This window comes from Leptonychotes weddellii, chromosome 7 (genome assembly GCF_054177405.1).
Source record: "Leptonychotes weddellii isolate Sample4059 chromosome 7, ASM5417740v2, whole genome shotgun sequence".
NCBI classification, from domain to species: domain Eukaryota; kingdom Metazoa; phylum Chordata; class Mammalia; order Carnivora; family Phocidae; genus Leptonychotes; species Leptonychotes weddellii.
In genome coordinates this window covers 29,357,718-29,383,201 of record NC_138375.1, presented here as the reverse complement: position 1 = coordinate 29,383,201, position 25,484 = coordinate 29,357,718, and the positions used below count along the sequence as shown (strand labels likewise).

The window sequence follows — 25,484 nt, the reverse complement described above, 5'->3', positions numbered from 1 at the left end:
AGGGGTAAACCAATGCCTATTGACTCACAGTTTGGATTTCTCATTTGCTTTACTGATCTGATGTGATGGCTCTATGACTCATTTTGCACTATTAGAAAAGACACCTCTTGGCTAGAAAGGTCTCTGGTTGTTTGCAGTGCCTACACATTTGCCTTTTTGTCTTCACTCACCCTCCCATTCCCCATTTCCTGTGTGATCTCTAAAGGACAGGTTTTCTCGGAGACCGCTGAGCTGGTCAACACCAGAATATCTAGGTGGTCATCAGAAAGAGCAGTGTCTTAGGATTCTGTGGCTAACAGAGATGTCAGGGAGTCTAAAACAATTTAGGTGAAGGGGTGAAACACATCTAAAGGTCTGCCTTTCTGGTTCCTTGGGAATATGTGCTAGCATGGGTCTGCCATGAGTGTTTTCCGATGTTGCTTCACTTGCATGGACCCATGTAGGGCTTGAATTTCACTGATGATATGTGATATGGAATATCTTTTTATATGCTTATTTTCTATCTGCATATCTTCTTTGATAAGGTGTCTGTTAAGGTCTTTGGTCCATTTTTGTGAGGTGGGTGTGGCTTTCATAAAATGACCAGGACCTCCTGCACTTTCCATTAGGGGCAACTGAGAGAAGAGGTACCCGCCCCCCCGCCCCCCCGGCTTGGCCTCCAGACCCAGAGTTCCTGCCCACTGTTATCAGAAATCAGATTTCAGACAGCAGCCATCTTCCCATGGTTGTGGAGACTCTCAGAACAGGCTAGAACAAGAAGAGAACAAGTCGTCAACCAATTTTGCGCAAACTCAGGCTAGTTTAGCCGTCTCAGAGAAAAAGAACAATTTTGCCTGAAGGCATTTCTGGTACTGATTATAGGCTGAGTGTACCCAAGAGACGAGGAGCTCCTAACCTGGAATAGCTTGTCAGCTTCTGGGTGGTGGTGTGCGGAAGAGGGGTGGGTGCTGAGGAGATCTGCAATCAATTCTGTAATCAGAGGGCCTAGCAGAAGAGAGAGACAGGAGAGAAGGAAAGTAGAGGAGAGGAGGAAGGAGAAAGATTTGGGTTAGGAGGTTTTCCAAGGGAATAGAAGTAAAAGAAAGGATTGGGAGGGCAAAGACAGATCCTTGAGGGACTCCCGCTCCTGATGGCGTCTCTGTCAATCCACCTTCCCTAGTAAGGTGTTATCTGCATAGGACAATCTGTAGAACAATCTTACCTTCTTTCAAAGTCATGAGACACACATCTAGGTTTCTGGCATGCAGCATATTTTCTTTTTCTCTGACATTTATTTATTTATTTTTTTTTGAGTAAACTACTCAAAAGAATTGGCTGTATTGCCACATCAACTCCTCATTACCTGGCCTCTTTTGAACCCACTCCAGTTACACTCCCTTCTTTTCTATGCAGGTGAAACACCTATCAGGGTCTCCAGGTGCTCCAAATATCTACCAATCTCCCCTCTACCCTGTATTGGCCTTACTGTTCCTCCAATACCTGAAGACATCTTCCACCCCAGGATTTTGTACTTGCTCTTTTCTTTACAGTGCTCCTGCCCTAGCAATGACTCAGTTTCATATTTCATTCTGTTTCTCAGAGAGGCTTCTAAGATTACTGTGTCTTTTCCCTGTTTCCATGTCTTGCATTCTTCATATCATTGCTCATGACATGACAGTATGTATAGTACTAGAATTTAAGCTTCACAAAGGCAGGTACCTTGCCATTTACTGCTTTATATAGAACAGAGCCACATGCATAGTTGGTGTTGATTCATGGATGACAAACCTGGATCAACCAGCTACCTTACCATATGGTATTCAGATAGCTCTCAGGATGATGGATGTGTCAGTCGATTCATATTTGTTATTTATTTAACGTGTGGTTTTTGACTAGTCCTACTTAATTTGAATTAAATATGTTGTTTTGTATTTCTGGTAGATTGCAAACTTACAGAAAGCATTATCTAACATCTGAGAGTGTTACATCTAAGCAAATTGGTGACAACAACACATCAATGTTACCTTCAAGATTTTATCTACATGTATATTTAAAGAGTTAGTTTTTTTAGAGCAGTTTTGGATTTATAACAAAATTCAGGGGAAGGCACAGAGATTTTTCCATATACCTGCTGCTCCCACACATGCACAGCCTTCCGCATTACCCACATGCTTCACCGGAGTGGTACATTTGTTACAACTGATCAACCTGCACCAATACATGGTAATAACACAAAGTCCATAGTTCACCTTAGGGTTCACTCTTGGTCTGTTATACATCCTGTGAATTTGCATAGAAGTATAATGACATATATCCATCATTATAATATCATCTAGAGTATTTTCACTGCTCTAAAAGTCTTCTGTGCTACCTATCATCTCCATCCCCTGGCAACCACTGATCTTTTTATTGGCTCTGTAATTTTGCCTTTTATAGAATGTCATATAGTACAGATCATACGATATGTAGCCTTTTCACATTGATTTATTTTATTTAGTGATATGCATTTAAATTTCCTACATGTCTTTTCATGACTTAAGAGTTTAGTTCTTTTTAGTGCTAAATAATATTCCATTGTCTGAATGTATCATTTTATCTATCCCTTTACCTACTGAAAGACATCTTGGTTATTTCCAAGTTCTGATAATTAGGAATAAAGCTGCTAAGAACATCTGTGTGTAGGTTTTTGTGTGGACATAAGTTTTCCACTCTTTTGCCCAAATACCAAGGAACACATTTGCTGGATTGCACAGTAAGAGTATGTTTAGTTTTATAAGAAACTATCAAAGTCACTCTACCATTTCGCTACCCCAACAGCAATGTATCAAGGTTCTTGGTGCTTCACATCCTTGTCAGCATTTGGTTGTGTCTTTGTCAGTGTTCCAGATAGTGGCCATTCTAATCAGGGTATAGTGGTATCTCATTGTTGTTCTAATTTGCATTTCACTGATAATACGTGATATGGAGTATCTTAAATTTTATATGCTTATTTTCTATCTGCCTATCTTCTCTGGTAAGGTGTCTGTTAAGGTCTTTGGTCCATTTTTTAATTGGGTTGTTTGTTTTCTCATTGTTGAGTTTTAGGGATTCTTTGTATATTTTGGGTAATAGTCCTTTAGCAGATATGTCATTTGCAAATATTTTTTTCCCAGTCTCTGGCTTGTCTTCTAATTCTCTTGATATTGTCCTCACTTAAAAAACTGCAGAAAGGCAGAGAACTATTAGACTTCTACTTGGTATATGATAGCTGCAGCAGAAAAATGCAAAAAAGGAAACCCACAAGAACCTCCCAAAACTCAGGCTTGTATTGAAAAACAATTCAGTTCAGCTAAATATTGACCAGGTGTTTTTGATGTAACAAGTATGATAAAGCATTAGTTTTCATCTAGACTTCAACACAGTAGTGTTGCACACTATGTAGGCATTTCAAATTTATTTTTACTTTTTAAACTTTTTCTTGTTTTGTCTTGGTTTTGTCTTCAAGTGCACAGAATTGGAACAACCTCAGTGCATATCCTATGATACAGTCTCGTCACTGGCCTATGTGTGCCTTGTATCTATCTATCTACCTATCATTTATCTATCAATCATTATTAATAATGTATGCATTCATGAACCCATCACTAAAAATAAGAGCTAAATTTTTGATAATAATTTTACATCAAATGATATGGTTCCCCTCTCCCATGCCACTCCTTGCCTTTTTCTTCCTGAGGAAGCATCACCCTTAATCCCATGGTTTTCTTTCACTTGTTTCACTCTCTTTTCTTTTAATATAGCTTTATTGCATCGTATCTATTCCTAAATAAGGTGTCATGCTGTGTATGTAATTTTCTGGGACTTGTATGTAGCTCAATAACAGATTGCTAAGATTTATCCATATCCTTGTGTATTGCTGTGATTATTTCATGTTGACTTCAGGATAGTATTTCCTTGTATGGATATACCAGTTTTTTTCCATCCATTCAACTGTTGATGAAATTTTGAGTTATTCGTAGGTTTTGGCTTTTGTGCTGCTTTAGACATTCTTGAGCGTGTCTCTTGGAGTACTGGCACATGGGTTTCTATTGGGTCTCTACCTAGAAGTGAAAAAGAATATGTCAATGTTCAACTTCATGAAATGCCAAATTATTTTCCAAAGTAACTGACCCAATTTACACTTTCTCGAGCAGTGCATAAAAGATTTGGTGGATCCACATCCTCTCCAGCATTTGGCTTGGTCAGACTTTTTTTTTTTTTTTTTTTTTGCCAATTCAGTGGGTTTAAGATGGTATCTCATGTGCTCATTTCCTGATTACTAATGATGTTGAACAGCTCCATATAGTGTTAATTGACTACTTTATATATTCAGTGAAATACCTGCTTATGTTTGCTTATTTTTCTACTAAGTATTTTTATTCCTTTTCTATTTGCAAAGTAATACTCATTCAATTTACAAAATGTCAATAACTTCAGAAAAAGGTCAGTAAAAAACAAAAGCCTTTGTTATGTACCAACCTAAGTTATATTAGTAATGCAAAACTTCTAGGTTCTTTCTTTCTGGTACATTATAATAGCTGCAAAGGTATTTGAGGTGGATTTGGTCAGCTTCTTTCCCACAACCTTGCTACATATCTCAGACTAAGTTCTGCTACATATTCAAATATGTATTCAGCAAATATTCATTAACAAGCAAGCATAGAAGCATTCACAAGCTTAATCTCTAGGGTCCTTGAAGTCCCTGTAATCTGTTCTTTAGGGCATCAGAGTACATGTTGTCATGCTTCAGTGTCTTCTAGTCAGTCAAATCAATGGCTGGAAATAGGATGTATTACGAATTAGGTTCAGTCCCTGAAGGGGACAAGATAGATAATCCACATTCTTTGAATACTTTTAATTACACCAATGGGAGAACATTTCTAGCATGCATTGTGCAAATAAATAGTCCTTAGTTTCACCAATTCCACCCATCTTGACATAATATGCTAATAAGCGAAGAATCAGTTATCAGTCAAGATATGGATAGTAGAAGGACTTAGAGTAAACATCCCTGGAAGAGGGAGGGAAGACGGCGGAAGAGTAGGGGACGCTCATTTCTTCTGGTCCTTCGAATTCAGCCAGATATCTATCTAATCATTCTGAACACCTGCGAGTTCAACCTGAGATCTAAGAAAAGAATTGCTGCAATTCTACAAATAGAAAGTAGACCACTTTTTACAAGCGGCGCGAAAAACCTTCAGGGAACAAAAGGCACATAGGGTAACTGGAAGCAGCTTACACTGAGTCTGGCCCCTGGAATGGGGTGGTGCAACTCCGCCCAAGCAAAGACACCTGAGAATCAGTGCAACAGGCCCCTCCCCCAGAAGACCAGCAGTAACATCAGGCCAATACCAAGTTTACAGATGACACAGAACTGCAAAACTCTTGCGCTAGGGGAAATTAATGAATAGATTTCGAGGTTTTCTCTCATGATTCTTTAGTCTTTCACTTTAAAATTTTTTTCTTTTTTTCTCTTTTTTCCCTTTTCAACTAGCTCCTTATTTTATCAATTCTCTTTTTAAGTCTTTTATAAATTTTCATTTTTATATTTACATTTACATAGATACATTCTTCATTTTTGGCTTCCTTTCACTGAATTTAGTTTTATTTTTGTATATATATAAGTTTTCTTTTCTTACAATTTTGGGATCAAGTGTCTTCTAACAAACAGACCAAAATACACCCAGGACCAAGTGTATCACCCTATCCTGTCTACCTGTTTGATTATATTCTCTCTTTTTTCCCCATTTCTTTCTTTCTTGTTTGGTTTCTGATTTCTTCTGATTTGCCTAGTGTATATTTCACTGGGGGCATGGTTAATATTTTTATTGTTTATTTCTTTTTGTTCTCTTGGTTTATCTATTCTTCTCTGGACAAAATGGCCAGAAGGAAAAATTCCCAGAAAAAAAGAACAATTAAGCCAGAGACTTAATAAATGTGGATATTGGTAAAATGTTGGAGCTAGAATTCAGAACAATGATTATAAGGATACTAGCTGGGCTTGAAAAAAGCATAGAAGACACTAGAGAATCCCTTTCTGGAGAAATAAAAGAACTAAGCTCTAATCAAGTTAAAATAAAAAAGGGTATTGTTGAGATGTAATCAACAATGGGGGCTCTTACTGCTAGGATAAATGAGGCAAAAGAGAGAATAAGTGATATAGAAGATAAAATTAGGGAGAATAAAGAAACTGAGCAAAAGAGAGATAAACAATTACCGGACTATGAGGAGAGGATTCAAGATCAGAGATACCATAAAGTGAAACAATATTAGAATTATTGGGGTAACAGAAGAGGAGGAAAGAGAGAGAGGAGCAGAAGGTATATTTGAGCAAATTATAACTGAGAACTTCCCTAATCTGGAGAAGGAAATAGGCATTCAAGTCCAGGATGGACAGAGAACCCCCCTCAAAATCAATAAAAGTAGATCAACACCACAACATATAATAGTGAGGCTTTCAAATTGCAGAAGTAAAGAAAATCCTGAAAGCAGCTCGATACAAGAGGTCTTTAACCTACAAGGGTAGGAACATTAGATGGGCAGCAGATGTATCCACAGAGACCTGGCAGGCCAGAAAGGGCTGACATGATATGTTCATGGTACTAAATGAGAAAAATATGCAGCCAAGAATACTTTATCCAGCAAGGCTGTCATTCAAAATAGAAGGAGAGATAAGAACTTCCAGGATAGATGGAAACTAAAAGAACTGTGATCACTAAACCAGCCCTGCAAGCAGTATTAAAGGAGATCCTGTATGCAAAGAGAAAGCCCAAAAGTAACATAGACCAGAAAGGAACAGAGACAATATAGAGAAACAGTGATTTTACAGGTAATACAATGGCACTAAATTCATATCTTTCAGTAGTTACTCTGAATGTATATGGGCTAAATGCTCCAATCAAAAGACACAGGGTATCAGATTAGATTAAAAAAAAAACAAGACCCACTGATATGCTGTCTATGAGAGACTCATTTTAGACCCAAAGACACCTCCAGACTGAAAGTGAGGGGTTGGAGAACCATTTATCATGCTAATGGACCTCAAAAGAAAGCTGGGGTAGCAATCCTTATATCAGACTAATTAGATTTTAAATCAAAGACTGTAGTAAGAGATGAGGAAGGACACTATATCATACTTAAAGGCTCTATCCAACAAGAAGATCTAATAATTGTAAATATCTATGCCCCTAACATGGGAGCAGCCAATTATATAAACCAATTAATAACAAAATTAAAGAAACACATTGGTAATAATATAATAATTGTAGGGGACTTTAACAGTCCACCCACTGCAATGGACAGATCATCTAAGCAGAAGATCAACAAGGAAACAAGGGCTTTGAATGACACACTGGACCAGATGGACCTCACAGATATATTCAGAGCATTCCATCCTAAAGCAACAGAATACATATTCTTCTTGAGTGCACATGGAACATTCTCTGGAATAGATCACATACTGGGTCACAAATCAAGTCTCAACCGGTACCAAAAGATGAAGATCATTTCCTGCATATTTTCAGAACACAATGCTTTGAAACTTGAAATCAATCACAAGAGGAAATTTGGAAAGAACTCAAATACATGCAGGTTAAAGAGCATCCTACTAAAGAATGAATGGGTCAACCAGAAAATTAAAAAAGAATTTAAAAAATTCATGGAATTAAATGAAAATGAAAACACAACTGTTCCAAACCTTTGGGATGCATCAAAGGCAGTCCTAAGAGGGAAGTATATAGCAATACAAGCCTTTCTGAAGAAACAAGAAAAGTCTCAAATATACAACATAACCTTACACCTAAAGGAGCTGGAGAAAGAACAGCAAAGAAAGCCTAAACCCAGCAGAAGAAGAGAAATTATTATTAGATTAGAGTGGAAATCAATGAAATAGAAACCAAAAGAACAGTAGAACAGATCAACAAACCTAGGAGTTGGTTCTTTCAAAGAATTAATAAGATTGATAAACCCCTGGCCAGACTTATCAAAAAGAAAAGAGAAAGGACCCAAATAAATAAAATCATGAATGGAAGAGGAGAGATCACAACCAACACCAAAGAAATATAAATAATTATAAGGACATATTATGAGCAAGTATATGCCAACAAATTAGGCAATCTGGAAGAAATGGATGCATTCCTATAAATGTGTAACCTACCAAAACTGAAACAGGAACAATAGAAAACCCGAATAGACCCTAACCATCAAGGAAATTGAAGCAGTCATCAAAAATCTCCCAACAAACAGTCCAAGGCTGGATGGCTTCCCAGGGGAAATCTACCAAACATTTCAAGAAGAATTAATACCTATTCTTCTGAAGCTGTTTCAAAAAATAGAAATGGAAGGAAAACTTCCAGACTCTTTCTATGAGGCCAGCATTACCTTGATCCCAAAACCAGACAAAGACTCCCCCAAAAGGAGAATTACAGACCCTTATCCCTGATGAACATGGATGCAAAAATTCTCGCCAAGGTACTAGCCAATAGGATCCAACAGTACATTAAATGGATTATTCACTATGACCAAGTGGGATTTATTCCTGGGCTGCATCATCCACTAATCGATCAATGTGATAGACTACATTAATAAAACACAGGACAAGAACCATATGATCCTCTCAATAGATGCAGAAAAAGCATTTGACAAAGTACATATCATAAAATATCATAAAAGCCATCTATGAAAAACCCACAGCAAATATCATTCTCAATGGGGGAAAACAGAGCTTTTCCCCTAAGGTCAGGAATACGACAAGGATGCCCACTCTCACCACTGTTATTCAACATAGTACTAGAAGTCCTAGCCTCAGCGATCAGACAACAAAAAGAAATAAAAGGCATTCAGATTGGCAAAGAAGAAGTCAAACTCACTCTTCACAGATGACATGATACTTTATGTGGAAAACCCAGAAGACTCCACACCAAAATTGCTAGAACTCATACAGGAATTCAGCAACAATGGCAGGATATAAAATCAATGCACAGAAATTAGTTACATTTCTGTACATTAACAGTGAGACAGAAGAAAGAGAAATTAAGGAATTGATCCCATTTACAGTTGCACCCAAAAACCGTAAGTTACCTAGGACTAAATCTAAGCAAAGAGGTAAAGGATTTGTACTCTAAAAACTACAGAACATTTATGAAAGAAATTGAGGAAGACACAAACAAATGGAAAAAGATCTCATGGTCATGGATTGGAAGACTATATATTGTTAAAATGTCTGTGCTACCCAGAGCAATCTACACATTCAGTGTAATCCCTATCATAATACCATTGATATTTTTTACAGAGCTGGAACAATCCTAAAATTTGTATGGAACCAGAAAAGACCCTGAATAGCCAAAGGAATGTTGAAAAAGAAAAGCAAAGCTGGGGGCATCACAATCCTGGACTTCAAGCTCTGTTACAAAGTTGTAATCATCAAGACAATATGGTACTGGCACAAAAACAGACACATAGATCAATGGAACAGAATAGAAAACTCAGAAATGGACCCTCAACTATATGGTCAACTAATCTTCGACAAAGCAAGAAAGAATATCCAATGGAAAAAGGACAGTCTCTTCAACAAATGGTGCTGGGAAAATTAGACAGCCACATGCAGAAGAATGAAACTGGACCATTTCCTTTCACCATACACAAAAATAGACTCAAAATGGATGAAAGACCTAAATGTGAGACAGGAATCCATCAAAATCCTAGAGGAGAACATAGGCAGCAACCTCTGTGACCTCAGCCACAGCAACTTCTTGCTAGACATGTCTCCAAGGGCAAGGGAGACAAAAGCAAAAATGAACTATTGAGACTTCATCAAGATAAAAATCTTCTGCATAGCAAAGGAAACAGTCAACAAAACTAAAAGGCAATTTACGGAATGGAAGAATATATTTGCAAATTACATATCAGATAAAAGGGCTAGTATCTAAGATCTATAAAGAACTTCTCAAACTCAACAACCAAAGAACAAATAATCCAGTCAGGAAATGGGCAGAAGACATGAACAGATATTTCTCCAAAGAAGACATCCAAGTGGCCAACAGACACATGAAAAAATGCTCCACATCACTTGGCATCAGGGAAATACAAATCAAAACCACAATGAGATACCACCTCACACCAGTCAGAATGGCTAAAATTAGCAAGTCAGGAAACAACAAATGTTGGCGAGGATGTGGAGAAAGGGGAACCCTCTTACACTGTTGGTGGGAATGCAAGCTGGTGCAGCCACTCTGGAAATCAGTATGGAGGTTCCTCAAGAAGTTAAAAATAGAGCTACCATACGACCCAGGAATTGTACTACTAGGTATTTACCCCAAAGATACAAATGAGTGATCCAAAGGGGCATCTGAACCCCAGTGTTTTTAGCAGCAATGTCCACAAACCAAACTGTGGAAAGAGCTGAGATGTCCATCGACAGATGAATGGATAAAGAAGATTTGGTATATATATTCTATGGAATATTACTCAGCCATCCGAAGGGATGAACACTTACCATTTACATTGATGTGGATAGAACTGGAGGGTATTATGCTGAGTGAAATAAGTCAACCAGAGAAAGACAATTATCATATGGTTTCACTCATATGAGGAATATAAGAAACAGGGCAGAGGACCATAAGGGAAGGAAGGGAAAACTGAATGGGAAGTAATCAGAGAGGGAAACAAATCATAAGAGACTTTAACTCTAGGCAACAAACTGAGGATTGCTGCAGGGGAGGTGGGAGTGATAGGGTAATTTGATGATAAGCATTAAGGAGGGCACATGATATGATGAGCACTGGGTATTATACGCAACTGATGAATTAATGAACTCTACATCTGAAACTAATGATGTTGGCTAATTGAATTTAAGTTAAAAAAATGATAAATTAAAAAAAAAAAGAGTAACCACGGAGAGTGACCGTTTCTGATACAATGCTAGCTAGCATCTCTGAACTATGCACTCTTGAAAGAATGTTGCCAAATATCCTGAGAATTAAAGTTTGAGCTAATCAGCACTTATATCCCAATAATGATCCTGTAGTATTTTAAGGAAAATAACAGTCACTGTATAGATTCTCATCCACTAGAAATAACTACTGTTAGAATATATACTTCTTTGATAAATGTTTTAATATTTCTGCATAAAACCAATTTAGTTTACTGAATTACAAAACAAACACCTGTGTAAAGAACAAATACCAGTGTATAAAAAAACAAGCACCAGGATAAATCATCATGAAAGCCAACAAACATTGCTGGAACCCTCCTGAATGGTTTCATCTAATCTAATCCTCATCTTTCTCCCACAGGTAAGTATCCTATCCAAGAATAGCAAGGAGTTCATGCCTTCTTGCTTTTCACTGTAGTTTTACTACCTAATTATGAGTCCTTAAACAATATAGTTTTATTTTGCCTTAAATTTTTAATGGTCTAAAAAAAGAGGCTTTTTAAAGAAGTGGTCTGTGAGAGGAGTTTAAATGAGTTATTTTCTTCTACCCCATGAAACTCACCCCACAAATCAGCTTATCCTGTGTATGGCCCCATAAATCAGAAATGGATCCCTTCTGTGTTAAGTTAGCTGATCGTTCATTTATACCATATAATTCCAAAGGAAGGGGTTCCATATTTGCTGGCCATTAATCAGTGCTTTTGTATGGAACATCCCGACTTCCAATACATGCGCTTTCTCAGACTGTGTTTGTTTATCCACCGGGCAAGCTCTTCAGTCTTTGGCAATTATAGTGGGTCTTTAGCCACCGTTGTGTTTCCTTCTAAACCTGAGTCCTCTTATTGTGCTATTTTCTTAATGGATATTGATGGTGATTTAGTTTGTAGAAGAAGGTGACTCTTGATAGAAAAGAGGTAATAGTTTTAGGTGAGAAGGAGCAATAGTCCTCAAAGATTGTAACAAATGTACCAATGTGCTTCAAATTGTTGATAGTAGTGGAGGCTGTGTGTATGTAGGGGAAGGGAGTATATGATATTTTCTGTACTTTCTTCTCAGTTTTGTGGCGAGCAGTAAATAAAGTCTATTAAAAAAAAGTCCTGTTGAGGATTCAGATGAACATTCAGGTTTGGGAGCCAGTGAGCTCGCTAGTTCCCCATCCAGAGCAGAAACACCTGCAGCTGTAATGCTCATCTCCGAGCCGTTGCTTCCTTCCCGTGCTGCTCCGGGAAGTTCGCTATTCTCTTAAAGCCAGTTCCATTGTTGGGTGGCACCAGGATTTGAACGTTCTTCCTTATATGGAACTGACGTCAGCATCATTGTTACTTCCAATCATTGTGTGTAATTCCTCCCACTGGAGCTACGTAGACTAAATCTAATGTTTCCCACATGAGACCATTCATGTATTTGAAGGCAGCACTCACATTCCCCCTGTCCCTACCCCATCTCATGTGTTCTCGTTTCAAGGCTAAGGATGCCTGAACTTTGAATAGTTTTTCCTCTGGTATGATTTCCAGGCAATTCCCACTCCTGGTTAGTTGCTTTCCTAGGAATTTCCATTTTGAAAACATTAACAATGCATCTGGCCACAGGTAGCAAGTGATCAGAGTGGAGCCCGTGGGTGTGCCTGTCATTAATCCTTAACCCTTTGGGGAGGGTCAGGGTCCTGGGAGAAGGGACGAAATGACATGAGGCTTAAGCAGCAGCTATTTACCAATTGTTACTATAGCATGTCAGTATTTTGGCAGTCAATCTGGCCATCCTGGTGCACACTTGCCGAATATCAGCCTCATCAACTTCCCTCTTAAAACTCCATTTTGGACCATGACGCAGTAGAGGTGGTTTGAGGCACAGAGTTGAGAGTGGGACTGTGTCAGCTTGCAGACATCTGCACCACCTAGTAGGCTGTGTGTCTGGGGGTAAAACAAATCTAGGAAGTATTTTCAACCGAGGAGCCATGAAACCATTTTTATTGTACCTACTCATTGCAATTTTGCGTTTGACTTCTGAACCTGAATGCAGGTTCGTTTATCATGAGATTTACAGTTTATTTTTTCCTGCCGTTTTGGATGGTTGGTTGGGTCAGGCAGCATGTGGTCCTGTCTCATGACTTTGTCCTATCTGGAGCTGATGGCTTTTGATACCGTTATGGATAATTAGGTTGCAGGAGGTAAGGCTGAAGAGATAATCCAGCCACACACCGCTAGAGACCTCTGTGTAGCAAGCGTTCAGTCCATTCATTCTGACTGGTTGTACTCAGAAATCACTGGGAGAATTTTTAAAAAATAGAGATACCAGACTTTACCCCAGACCTCTTGAAGTATCTTCTCCAGGGTATCAATTTTTACAAAGCTTCCCAGCTATTTGTGATACATGGTCAGGTTTAGGGACCTGCCACTTTAATGTATGCTCTCTAGGTATTATTTTCAAACTTTATGAATGCACTTACTGGATGGGTATTTGGTCCTTTTCACTAAATTTTGTTAAACCTAATACCTTTAAAAATCATCATTATGCACTACTTCAAAAATAATATTACTTATTAATATCTTTTCTAACTTGGAGCCTTCACTTTCCCGTGAGAAAAATATTTCTCATGATAAAACGGAAGCAGTTAGGTGACTTGTTCATTTCAACATGTTCTAGAATTTTCCCCCTTCTTCAAGTTCTCTGTTCAACCAATTTATTTTATTTTGGGATATTCTGAGTCCCCAGCTTCCTTCTTTGAAAAATTCACCAATATAATCCCCCCAAAGTTGCCTTCATCATGCATTGTCTTTCACTGCTCTAACTGAATGGAGTGATTTTGTTTATCTCATGTAGTTAGCAGACACTTAGAGCTTATCGTATGACACTCTTCTATTTGCACATATTAATTTATTTAATTTTTATAACAACTTATGAGGTGATATTATTGCCTTTATTTCTCAGGAAACTAAAGCAAAAGGGGTGAAGTAATTTGCTGAAGGTCGTACATCTGGAGAAAATGGATCTGGTTCCAGATTTCATGCCCTTAGCAGATATAAAAACGATAGTAATAAATCTAATGTGGTTTTTAATATGTTGCTGTTTTTGGTGGTGCTAGTGGGGAGTTTGATAGAAGTGGAATAGATGTCACATAAATGAGCCTAAACCAGAAGTGGCAGTGGTTACCATCTGGACCGTTCCTTTTTCATTTACATAAATTTATAGGTTCTAGGCATTGAATTCCACAGTAGAAAATTCTCTATTTTCATAAATGCCCTGGCTCTATGTTTAAAATGTGTTTTGGAATGAATAAGGGGGAATGCAAATATATGAATTTTATTCTTTATGTCTCCAATATAACGAAAAAAACAACTGACAAGGAATAATGTGGGCTTTCAGAAGGTAGCCTCTAACCTTGCCCCTAATTATATCTGTTTTCTAGCAGACTTCAGTTCACTTCTTTATGTTCCTATGACTTGGCCTTTCATTCATTCTTCTGTTCACCCAACAAATATTTTTTGAGAACTAGTCATATGCCAGGCCCCAGGGGGGATAGTGACTGGAAAAATCTGGGTTCCTGCCCTCATGGAGCTTAGATTCTAGGTGAAGAAAAGACATAATCAAACAATCAAAATGTCATGCATAACTCTACTGTGTATAATTTGTTCCATCCTAGCAATTTTCACAGTGAATTATAAACATTGAGTTAATAGCCTGTCCCTGTTCTAATTCTAATAGGTTTGAGGGAAAATCCTAGGTTTCTTCTCTGTGCTCCCAGTGTTTTCTAATTCTGACATCCACTTAGTGCTTAATTGTGTGTTAAATCAATGTGTGGATTCACATTTTTCTAAATATGAATCTGAAGTGACTGGCCTATAGTGATTCCAATTTTGTCTTTATATTTCAGAATGTGGAAAGATACTGTTATTTTCAGGAGCAATTCAGGAGCATTTTAGGGGCTTAGTTAATGAATGAGATGATTTGTCTGATGTCTTTGGTAAACCACAATTAGAAATTTCACCATTTACTTAACATGAAGAATATGGAAGATAGATGAAATTTCTTTTTTGTTTTTTAAAGATTTATTTATTTATTTCAGAGAGAGAGAGAGAGAGCACAAGTGGGAGGGACAGAGGGAAAGAGAGGATCTCAAGCTGACTCCATGCTGAGCATGGAGCCCAACATGGGGCTCGACCTCACAACCCTGAGATCATGACCTGAACCAAAACCAAGAGTTGGATGCTTAAACCACTGAGCCACCGAGGCACCCCCAGAAGATAGATGAAATTTCTTAATAATCAGAGAGTCACTGAAGTTTTTGAGCTCATAGAGATATTAAAGATCACCTGACTTAACCTCCACGTATTGTCAAAGAGGAACTTGAGGACCAGAGGGGCTAGTTAACTGAGGCCACATAGCCATTCACAGAGCCACAACTGGAAACTGGGCTCTGCACAGTCCTTTTTAAAACAAAACAAAATGAAAAACTGTAGTGCTTTGTTTTTCATTTTAAAAAAGAAGAGTATGTGAGATTATTTTCCCATCCCAGTTTACTGAAATTTTAGAATTTTATTTATCTATTGATTAATTGACTGAAATGGCCCCATATTCTTATTTAATGACAAAGCAGATCTTGCTAGAACACAAATTATTCATGAAGATTATAATTATCTTGTCCATTTTAGTCTTCCTTCTTGAAACGCTAGTCCAGAAGCTTGTAGAGTAAGTTATGGAGATTATGGTCAATAGGGAGGTTGCTGGATTCAAACGCAGCCTGCACAGGGAGATTAAATAGGCAGGTTTAGATCTGCTTAAAGGAACAGCAAAACAGCCAACTGACCGAATTTCCCTAGAAAATACATTGAGTGGCACTGTATATATGCAAATTCTAAAATACATTCTAGTCAATGGAAAAGTGAAACTAAACCATTCTCTGTTTTATTTTCTCTAATCTGTATAGTTTCTATCTTTTCTGGAAATCCAGATGGGATTGATTCTTAGAACCCTGCGTTAAGTGATTTCTATACTTTAAATTATATGTAGGATGGTGAAATTACTGAGTCCTGGGTTTCTTTTTTTCCAGTTTCCATCCTTTCCAAATTCATTGATTCATTGATTGATTGATTCATTCTTTATCCAAGAGTATTTTGAGTGTATGTGTGCCTCTGTATTATGCCTGATTAGAATACAAATGTGAGAATTAACATTGACAAGACTTACAGTTTGTTTGGCTCAGCAGCACCAAGAAATGTCAAGGTGTAGCTCTATCATTGTTAGACTCTCTGATGTCATCCAAAAGCCTCTGAAACACACAACTTTTCTTGAAAACTTAATACAGAAATATCATCTAGTGACTTATATAAACATTTTGGAAACAATTCTATTTTCATTTTATATAGTTTTTAAAGATTTATTTGAGAGAGAGAGAGAGAGAACGGGGGGAAGGGGCAGACAGAGGGAGAGGGAGAGAGAAAATCTCCAGCAGATGCCCCACTGAGCATGGACCCTGAGATCATGACCTGAGCTGAAACTAAGAGTTGGATGCTTAACCAACTGAGCCATCCAGGTGCCCCTGTATTTCATTTTATATTGTTTGAGATAATGTTTATAAATCTTCCAAAGACTACTATGTTCTTAATATATGTCTTTCAAGTTTCATACTTTAATTCTGGTTTTTGGATATTAGGTGATGAGATGTATATTCATCCAATTCAGGGTTTTATAAACTAGAACAGTGGTTCTCAAATGTGATCTGAGGATCCTGGGCATGTGCAGGATGGTGGTTGATAGTTCAGAATTATCACAAGGGAGTTGCAATTTTGTGTGTGCCCACACATTTGTCTCTGGTAGGATAAATATATAATGTCACACATAAATACACACGTACCAAAAATATGTAGATAGTGCTGAGATGAATAAAGTGCAAATTAATTAAAAAATGATTCAATTTGTGAAAACTTTATGTCATAATGTATTTTCCCAGTCAATAATTATTAAGTGTTTAAATACTATCACATGTGTTCTCAAACCATTTTGATATTAAATAAGGTTTTCATACTCAGAAAGACTAGAAGCCACTAACATAAAATATGTCCCTTAATGAGCGTTGTTTCTTCTTGGTGAAAAGTTCAAATCTCCTGCCCTTTGCATCAGCACTTTGGTTTCTGTCTTCTGCACTTTTTCTAATACTGTTATGTCTTTCCTTAGGCGAGGTCATAGAAGTTTCACACAAATTTCTTGTCATACAGAGGTGAGATAATTATTGTTTTGTTTATGCCACATTTTCTGATTATACTAAATATTTTCTGGGTTCTCCTTGCTGCAGCTGCTCACTGTTCCTGTATTTTAAGAAAGTCAAGTCTTGATTCCTTCCAGGGATTGACTTTGTGGTTTGAGGCTTGGGGATGATTTCGTGTGATGTTACCTAGACTGGCTGTAGAGTTCTCAGCCTTCTACTTCTGTGCTGGATTCCCCTTGCCTCCCCCGCCCAGGAATATCAAACTGTCATCCACATCCTCTCATCCCTTTTCTCTTTTTTTTCCAAATCATCCTCTCCTTATATTGACTCTTTCTCCTATGAACATCCTTCAGCTCCCCCATCATAGAAAATAAACCTTCTCTGTAGCCTGATATCAGACCCCACTGCTGCTCTTTTCACTGTCCCGCCTGCACTTCTTGAGGTAGTGTTCCTCTTCCTCAACACTTGCTTCCCTCCTGTTCATTCCTTAGCTTGTGACCATCTGTGTGGCTTCTGCCTTCACCTTTTCCTGGAAACTGTGCCAGCTTAGGTCAAAATCGAATCCCCCTATTTCAAAACCTAGCAGGCACAGTTCAGTTCTTACTTCTTTGCCCCCTGTGACCACTTACACTGCTTCGACTGGCTCATGCTCTCACATTCCTCCAAGGCTTTCCCGCATTTTATCTTATTTTACTTTGTTTTATTCTTTTTATTTTTTAGGGAGGCTCCATGCCCAGTGTGGAGCCCAATGCAGGGCTCAAACTCATGACTGTGAGATCAAGACCTAAGCTGAGATCAAGAGTCAGGGACGTAACCGATTGAGCCACCCAGGTGCCCCTTTTCCACATTTTAGAATGCTCTTGCTCTTAACTCTAGCTTGGCTGACTGCCATGAATCCTTAAAGATTTAGTGTTAGTGGCACTAATCTGGGAGGCCATACCCAGTCTTCCTCTCAGTTTCAGACTATTGGGGGCTCCCGGAGCACCATTTATTTATCTTTATAATAGCATGTACCACATTCTATTAAAACTGTTCATGTTAATTTCTCCTTTGAGTATCTGTGTCCATTATATATAAATTAGAAAATCTGGTGAACATGAAGGAGTCTCCTATAACCTCATAACCAGGGAGAACCACTGCTTATATTTTGGGTTTTATCTCTCCAAGCTACACACATATGCACATGTTGACACAGCCTGATGTTTTTTTTTTAAACATAATCATGTATCTTGAATATTGTTCCATAGTCTGCCTCATCATTTTTAAGGCTTCAGAGTATCTACTTTGGATGTATCCTAGTTTATGTAAACTGTTCTCTTTTCGGGATGCCTGGGTGGCTCAGTCGGTTAAGCGTCTGCCTTCGGCTCAGGTCTGGGATCAAGTCCTGCAACAGGCTTCCTGCTCAGCGGGGAGCCTGCTTCTCCATCTGCCTGCCCCTCGCCCTGCTTGTGCTCTCTCTCGCTCTTGCTCTCTTTCTCTCTCTGTCAAATAAATAAATAAAATCTTTAAACAAACTGTTCTCTTTTCATGGGAATGTAGATTACTCCCTCTTTCTCACTGTTGTTTAACCTCCTGCCTTGTATAGACATCTTTGTAACTCACCCCATTACAAACTAAGGATACATTTCTGCGGGGGAGGGGGAGAGTTGTTAGGGCAGAGGGTATTTACAGTTTTAGGACTTTCATATATTTAACCAAATTAATCTCTAGAGAAATGCCCCAGTTTATAGGAGTGGCTGACCCCATACTATGGCATTGCTAGCTAATTTGCTGTCCCTCCCTAGACTTTTGGTGCTCGAGTGTGATGATGCGGTCTTTCATGGAGATTCCTATGGGAGTGGCAATTATTTGTTGAAGGAACCAATCTATATTTATTTCCTGTGTTTTTCAAAGAAACATATTCATACCTGGCTTTGGGGACAAGATTTCCAAAAGTAAGTAAGTTAGGATAGATTTATAAGTGGAATACACTGCAGCCATTGCAAATGATGTAGACATGTGAAGGTTGTTGACAAATAGGCTGTTACCCCCAAAAGAATAGGCTATAAATGGTATGTAGAGTGTGAGTCCATTTTTGTAATAAAGACCTATATTCATAAATTACATTTACAATATTGAATTTGGGATGTACTGCATCTTATTATCTCTGTTAAAAGAGTGCCCACGAACCATTTTATAACCTATCAATAAGCAATTTAAATCATCCATTTTACAAGGGGTATTTGCTCATCGTCCCCCACTTTCCTTTTACTAAGAGATGACAAGAAAGAGGGGTTACAGTGCAGTGCAGCATCACGGAACATGTTCATTCCACTTTCCTGTGAAACTTTTCGAACCAGTGAATGGGAGCACTGATGCCCGTCTGCATCCTCTTCCAAGGAGTGTTGTGAAATTACAGAGATTACTTGGTGTTCTTGGGAGGAAAATTCATGTAGAAATCCTGGGTGTTTCTATTTTTTATTAATATCTACCTCCTGCCCTCAAGTTTTGAAATGACTCAGGACTTAATGTGGCTTAATGTGTGTAATGGGAGGCTGTTTGGGAGGAGGGACGGAATCTGAGGAAATGTCACACAATATTACTATATTCTTTAGCATCTCTCATGACATAATGATACATTTGTGTTTACTGTACTTTCCTGTCTTCCATTCTGGTAATTTTGCCTGTTGAAAAAATTTTAAAAAGTCATCCTCATACTGACTGGGCTAAGAGAGAAACTTTACAAGTTTCCATTTGTGTACCTTTGTTTACCATCCTTATGTCAACATTAAAAAATAAACTGCCTGGCAATACTTGAGGTAAAGCTATTGCTATTTTTCATTCTATCCACCATAACATATCCTTGCCTTTCCTCTGATAAGGTGCCAAAATTAGAAGGATGGAAAATTCTGCTGCAATTATTAGATAAATGACTTTCCAGAGAGAACTCATAATAATTGCTTCAGATTGCTGGCATCAAGGAATATTTCTTCTGTTAAGGAGATAAATTATAATTTTTACTTTATTTTATGCCTTTTAACTTTTTAGGAACTATCTCATCCAAGGCCTTAGAAAGATTTAGGTAATTCTAGTATGAAATGCAGTGACAATGATTGTTATTAATTATCGAGAGCTTATAGAGTTCTAAAATTATTCAGGATGTCTCATATGTGTGACTTCATTTATTATTCTTTTTGTTATTTACTATACGTTATGTTACTTAATTATTTTATAGGGGCTCCTGGCTGGCTCAGTTGGTAGAACGTGGAACTCTTGATCTTGGGGTTATGAGTTTGACCCATGCTGGGTGTAGAGATTACTTTAAAGTAAAATCTTAAAAACTTGAAAAAAAATCATTTTAAGGATTTTCTGGCTTTCTCATATGCTCCATACCTTCTAGTCTTCTGTCCCTTACCTTGATCAATTCAAAAAATTATAATAGTAACTACAATTGTATTGTAGTTACTATTAGTTGCCAGTTGCTGTTCAAACAATCTTGTCCCTACTTCCCTATTCCTGTCTTTCAGGTGAGGAGGGTGTAAAGGTTAGTTTTGCTCCAGGTTCCACTGAAAGTAAATGTTAGAGCTGGGATTAGAACCCAGAGTGACTACAAAAAAGACAGTTTACACTCTGCCACCTGTTCTATTTGACTTATGATGAAGAAAGCAAGACCTATTCTGTGACTGATGTGAGTAATTAAAAACAGTCACCATAAGTAGCTCTAAGTGAATATTAACAATAGGAACCTAAAGTCATACAATTTATTAAGAGGGGTCCTAATTTTAAAAATTGGCTTATAATTTGGTTGCTAAAAAACGAGTAAGCCATGACCTAGAAATATCTGCTTTTATAAAAGTTTTTCTAGATCTTTGAGCAAACAGAGTTTCAAGTTCAATTCACTCAACATTCAGGGAGCACCCACTATGTACTGGGTGCCAGTATGGAAGTAAAGAATGTTAATGTAAGAAGGGGCCTTAGAAACCACATAGCCTATTCGTTGTCACTCTGGATTCCACAGAGCCTTTGGGTTCTGCCAAGGTTGATCTACAGCCATCTTTGGGTACAGGGAAGAAATGGAGAGAACCAAAGGGGAGATCAAGTAATTGAATTCTGGTTCTGTCCTGACATCTTCAACCAGAGCAGCTCCAAACTTTTACTTATTGGCCCTTTGGAATTTTCTTCCTTTTATTGATGAAGAAACTTAAGGACAGTGAGTATCCTAGGTGAACCAATGGTGGGCTAAGAAGGTGCAAAAAAGAAGATCCTTCCATTTGCCAGACCAATGAGCTGCATAATATCCCTTATGCTCTTGATACCCTTTTTAGGAGTGGGTTTCACGTTTATCATGTTCCTGAGATCCTCAGCCAAGCCAGTCATACTGCATTCAGATGGCCATGTTGTAGGCATCGACTAATGGCAAATGTGGTGACTTCAGGGCTATTAAGAAATTGCAGTCATTATGTGCAATGCACATTGTTTTGACCTTTATTGATGCTAACTCCTCTGGGTTTGTTGCCCATGATTCCAGCTGAAGTCCTGACTTTACCGTCACACAATTTCAAAGTTACATTCTTAGCTATAGACTAAGAATTATTATGTCTTCTTAACAAACACTCTGATAGAGAGAGGAGAAGATTCTGGGTTAGGGAAAACTACTCTATTAGTTCTAGCTATTTATGTTTTAACACTGTAATTCCGAGGTCTTTGGACGTAATACTTAAAGAAAAGATACATCTCATTCTAGGTGTCTAGCAATCCGGCCTATATTGCTTTTATCCATTAAGATAGTCAGAGGGCATGGAAACTCAAGTATTATATATCAAATCAAAGGTAAGAACTGTTTAGCCAGGATTATGAAAATAATATTAAATTATTGGCTAGAATGACAAAAATGTGTTCTAGTTGAGCTTTAGAGCCCAAGACTCAGGATTTTTTGCCATTGGACTGGAGGACAGAGGCAAGGAGGCAGACTTGGACTTTAACATGGGGAGACCTTTGCTGAGTGGAGGAGACAAGCGAAGCAACTTAGTTCATTTAGGGGCTGGTAGGAGCAGATGACATCTGCAGCTGGAGCAGATCATCCAGCAGCTGTGGCTGGATCATCATGGTGATTGTAACCCAGACAAGAAAAACAGAATGTGGGAGGCAACCTGCCTGCAATTTCCTTATGCCAGCATTAAAACAATGTTAGGGCTTACTGATTTTTTTCATGAAGGAGAAAAATTCACCCAAAATAGATCTAGGTGTATTTTTTTTTTTTTTGTAGAAACAAAAACAGTGAACGTGACTTCCATTAATAAAAATCTTTATTTCCTAGACATTTAGGTAGTTTCCTTTTTTACATTTTGCTTTGAAAGACAATACTGTGACAAGAATCCTTGTTTGCTTCCTTGCTTGCTTTCTTTCTTTCTTTCTTTCAGAGTATTTATTTGACAGACAGAGAGAGAGCGAGCACAAGAAGGTGGAGCGGCAGAGGGAGAGGGAGAAGCAGGCTCCCCCGCCAAGCAGGGAGCCTGATGCATAGCTCGATCCCAGGACCCTGGGATGAGGACCTGAGCCAGAGGCAGATGCCTAACCGACTGAGCCACCCAGGTGCCTCTGTTTGCTTATTTCTTATTGGACACATTCCAATTTTTTCCTTAGGATAAAAACCTAGAATATAGATTTCTGTGGTGAAGGGTGTATATATAATTCAGGCTTTTGATAAGTAATAAAATTATCTTTTCAAAAGCTGTCTGCATTCTTGTGTGGATTTCTTACCATTTGTTGGAGAATCATGACTGGAACTCTCAGAGGCTGAAGGGATCATTTTTATGGTATTAAATGTTCTGAGCACTGTCCTTGCCAAGGATATGACCTCTTCCAAGGTCAATACTCAGCCTTTTCTTCTGCCCTGTCTACCTTGTTGAGACCCGAGGCCATCGCTAGGTGAACTACTGAGCCAAACTGGGACAAATTTTTTTTTTTCTTAAGAATTTGAACCAAGAGTAATAAAATAAAATAAAATAAAATACACATATGGAAAGAGAGAAAGAGATTTTTAAAAATTCAGATAAATTCAAACTGTTTCTCTTGTGAAAACTGAAGCCAGAGGCTGGAAATGCACCATATAGATACTGTCTTTCTGACATGTAATAATAAAAGAAGTTCTTTTAATTAAAAAAAAAAAAAAGAATTTGAACGAAGAGGCATGAAATCCAGAAACTCAGAGAATGTAGCTAGATGTACTAGATCCTGGAGCTCTGTGGTCACATAGAGTTAGGCAGAAGGGTGAACATTTAGTGAACTATATGTCCTGAAAAAAGCTGAAATAAAAAACTTTTTCTATAGAGAGGATGTAGAGAAAGAAATCGATGCTGAACATCAGAGACCACGTGGCCTGAGGGATTCAATGGTGCAGTTGAGTTCCATCAGTATATTCTGAGGTTTGTTCCATAAGACCCCCCTCTGCTTCCTGGAGTTTGATCTATTTTGATCCCCATCTAAGACACTTGACTCCAGGTAAAATGCAAAGCATTTACTTCAGAAACATAAGCCTCCAAACATAAATAGAGAGCTATTTTCTGAAATATAAATTAGAACATGTCTGACAAAAGATGATTTTTCAGAGTGGTACATTTACATAAAAAAAATTACCAGACCAGACCTGCTCTTAATTGTTTGAGTGTGTAGAATTTCATGCACCCAACTTCACCTTGATGAATCTAGTACAATAGTTCTCAAACTCGAGTGCACATCAAAATTACCTGGGGGGCTTGTTACAACTCAGATTTTTGGACCCCATCCTAAGTTTCTGATTCAGCAGTTTTAGGGGAGACCCCAAAAATGTGTATTTCTAACAAGTCCTCAGGTAATGTTTGTTGATACTTCTAGCCTTGGGGCCACACGTTGAGAACCACTGAAGCAGTAAGAATGTGGGAAAGTCCCTCAGAGAAGAAAATGATGCAATTTCTCATGTTTTTACTAGTACCTCTTAGGAAGATCTTAATATTAACTCTTTCTCTCATCCTCTTCTCCCCTCTACTTCCCTACATCCCCCAACCATCACCCCCTGGAAACCCATATTCTACCATGGATGGCACTTAACACACTGCCTGGTAACTTGTATGCCCGATGAACTGCCACATCCTTAGGGCGGAGACCAGGATATATCATCTGTGGGTCCACTGATTAGCACCATATTCTAGACATGATAGGCATGGAATACAAGTGTGTTGACTGAATGATAGAATGAATGAGAATTCGTTTTTCTTACTGATGCTTTAGGTCCTTGACAAAGTCCATCTCTGGTGGACTTGATCCCTCCGTTTCTCTCTGGTAAAATTGAGACTGTTGCTTATCTCTTTCTTTGCCTTTGTTCTTACAATGTAAATTGGCTTGTCAGGTTGGAATAAAGCAAGGTAGGGGAGAGCATGTGTGTGTATGCACATGCACGTGTGCTCTGTTTTCCTTTTTTTTTTAAGTAAGCTGTAGGCCCAACATGAGCTTGGACTCACAACCTGAGGCCAAAGATCACATGCTCCACTAAATGAGCCAGTGAGGTGCCCCTGTTTTCCTTTTATTTCCTTCTTGCTGTTCATGTGCTACAATAGCTGTGTGAATTGGTGGAGTTGGGTATTTCCACCACACCATGTACCTCCTTGAAGAATGTCCCATTCATAGAGAGTTTAATTTTACCTTTTGTGGCTCACAACTCTTGGCTTTGCTTGAGTAGCAATGCATAACCCACAAAACTAGATTGTCATTAATTCGCATCGTCATTCATTCACATAATTTCTTGCGAGTCTAGGCATTCTGAGATAGCACCAAAAAGTATTGGACGGGGAATTAGCAATCCTGGAATCTAGTCTTAGCTTAAGCTTTAATAAGTCGCTTGCCCTTAGCCAAGTCTCCTAATTTGATTGTTCAAAAATCTAAATATTCTTTCCAAATCTTACCACTCTCAGTATCTGTGAAGTTGAGAGGAATATGTTCTCAAAAGCGTGACATGCTCTAGGCATATATTTATTTTCATACTCATACTTTCATATTTTTGGTTCATATGTCCTTTTCAGTGGTAAAGAAATCATTTGATTAAATAATAAATAAAGGCATTCCAAAGGGCTGTGTTGCAGCCATCTGTCCTGTGTCTTTGGATTCTCTAGAAGTGAATGAAAAAGAGAATTTAAAGAAGAGGAGCCAATTAGAAGAGATACTTTGTATTTATTCCCATGAAGAAGGAAACTAGAGTTCTTGCCCAGGTCTGAGTATTTGAGTATTTAATTTTTCAGTGAGCAGGAACCAGACCCATCAACATATCCTCTTTGAATATTTATGGTTTGTTCTATATCTTGTCCTTGTGGAATTTCCTGAGCGAAGAGATTGTATGTTTGACCC

General features: G+C 38.1%; 1 long non-coding RNA gene across 6 annotated transcripts in view; it reads left to right on the top strand.

The window, feature by feature from the left end:
* The window catches only part of LOC115940950 (uncharacterized), a 104,980-nt gene that overhangs the window by 56,605 nt on the left and 22,891 nt on the right, over positions 1-25,484 (top strand). For 4 of the 6 annotated variants that reach the window (XR_014146895.1, XR_014146896.1, XR_014146898.1 and 1 more), the window contains exons 3-5: positions 17,099-17,141; positions 18,914-19,063; positions 22,529-22,700. This is a non-coding gene — a long non-coding RNA (uncharacterized LOC115940950). The remainder of the gene's footprint in view (positions 1-17,098; positions 17,142-18,913; positions 19,064-22,528; positions 22,701-25,484) is intronic. The other 2 variants (XR_014146900.1, XR_014146899.1) reach the window with 1 other exon arrangement.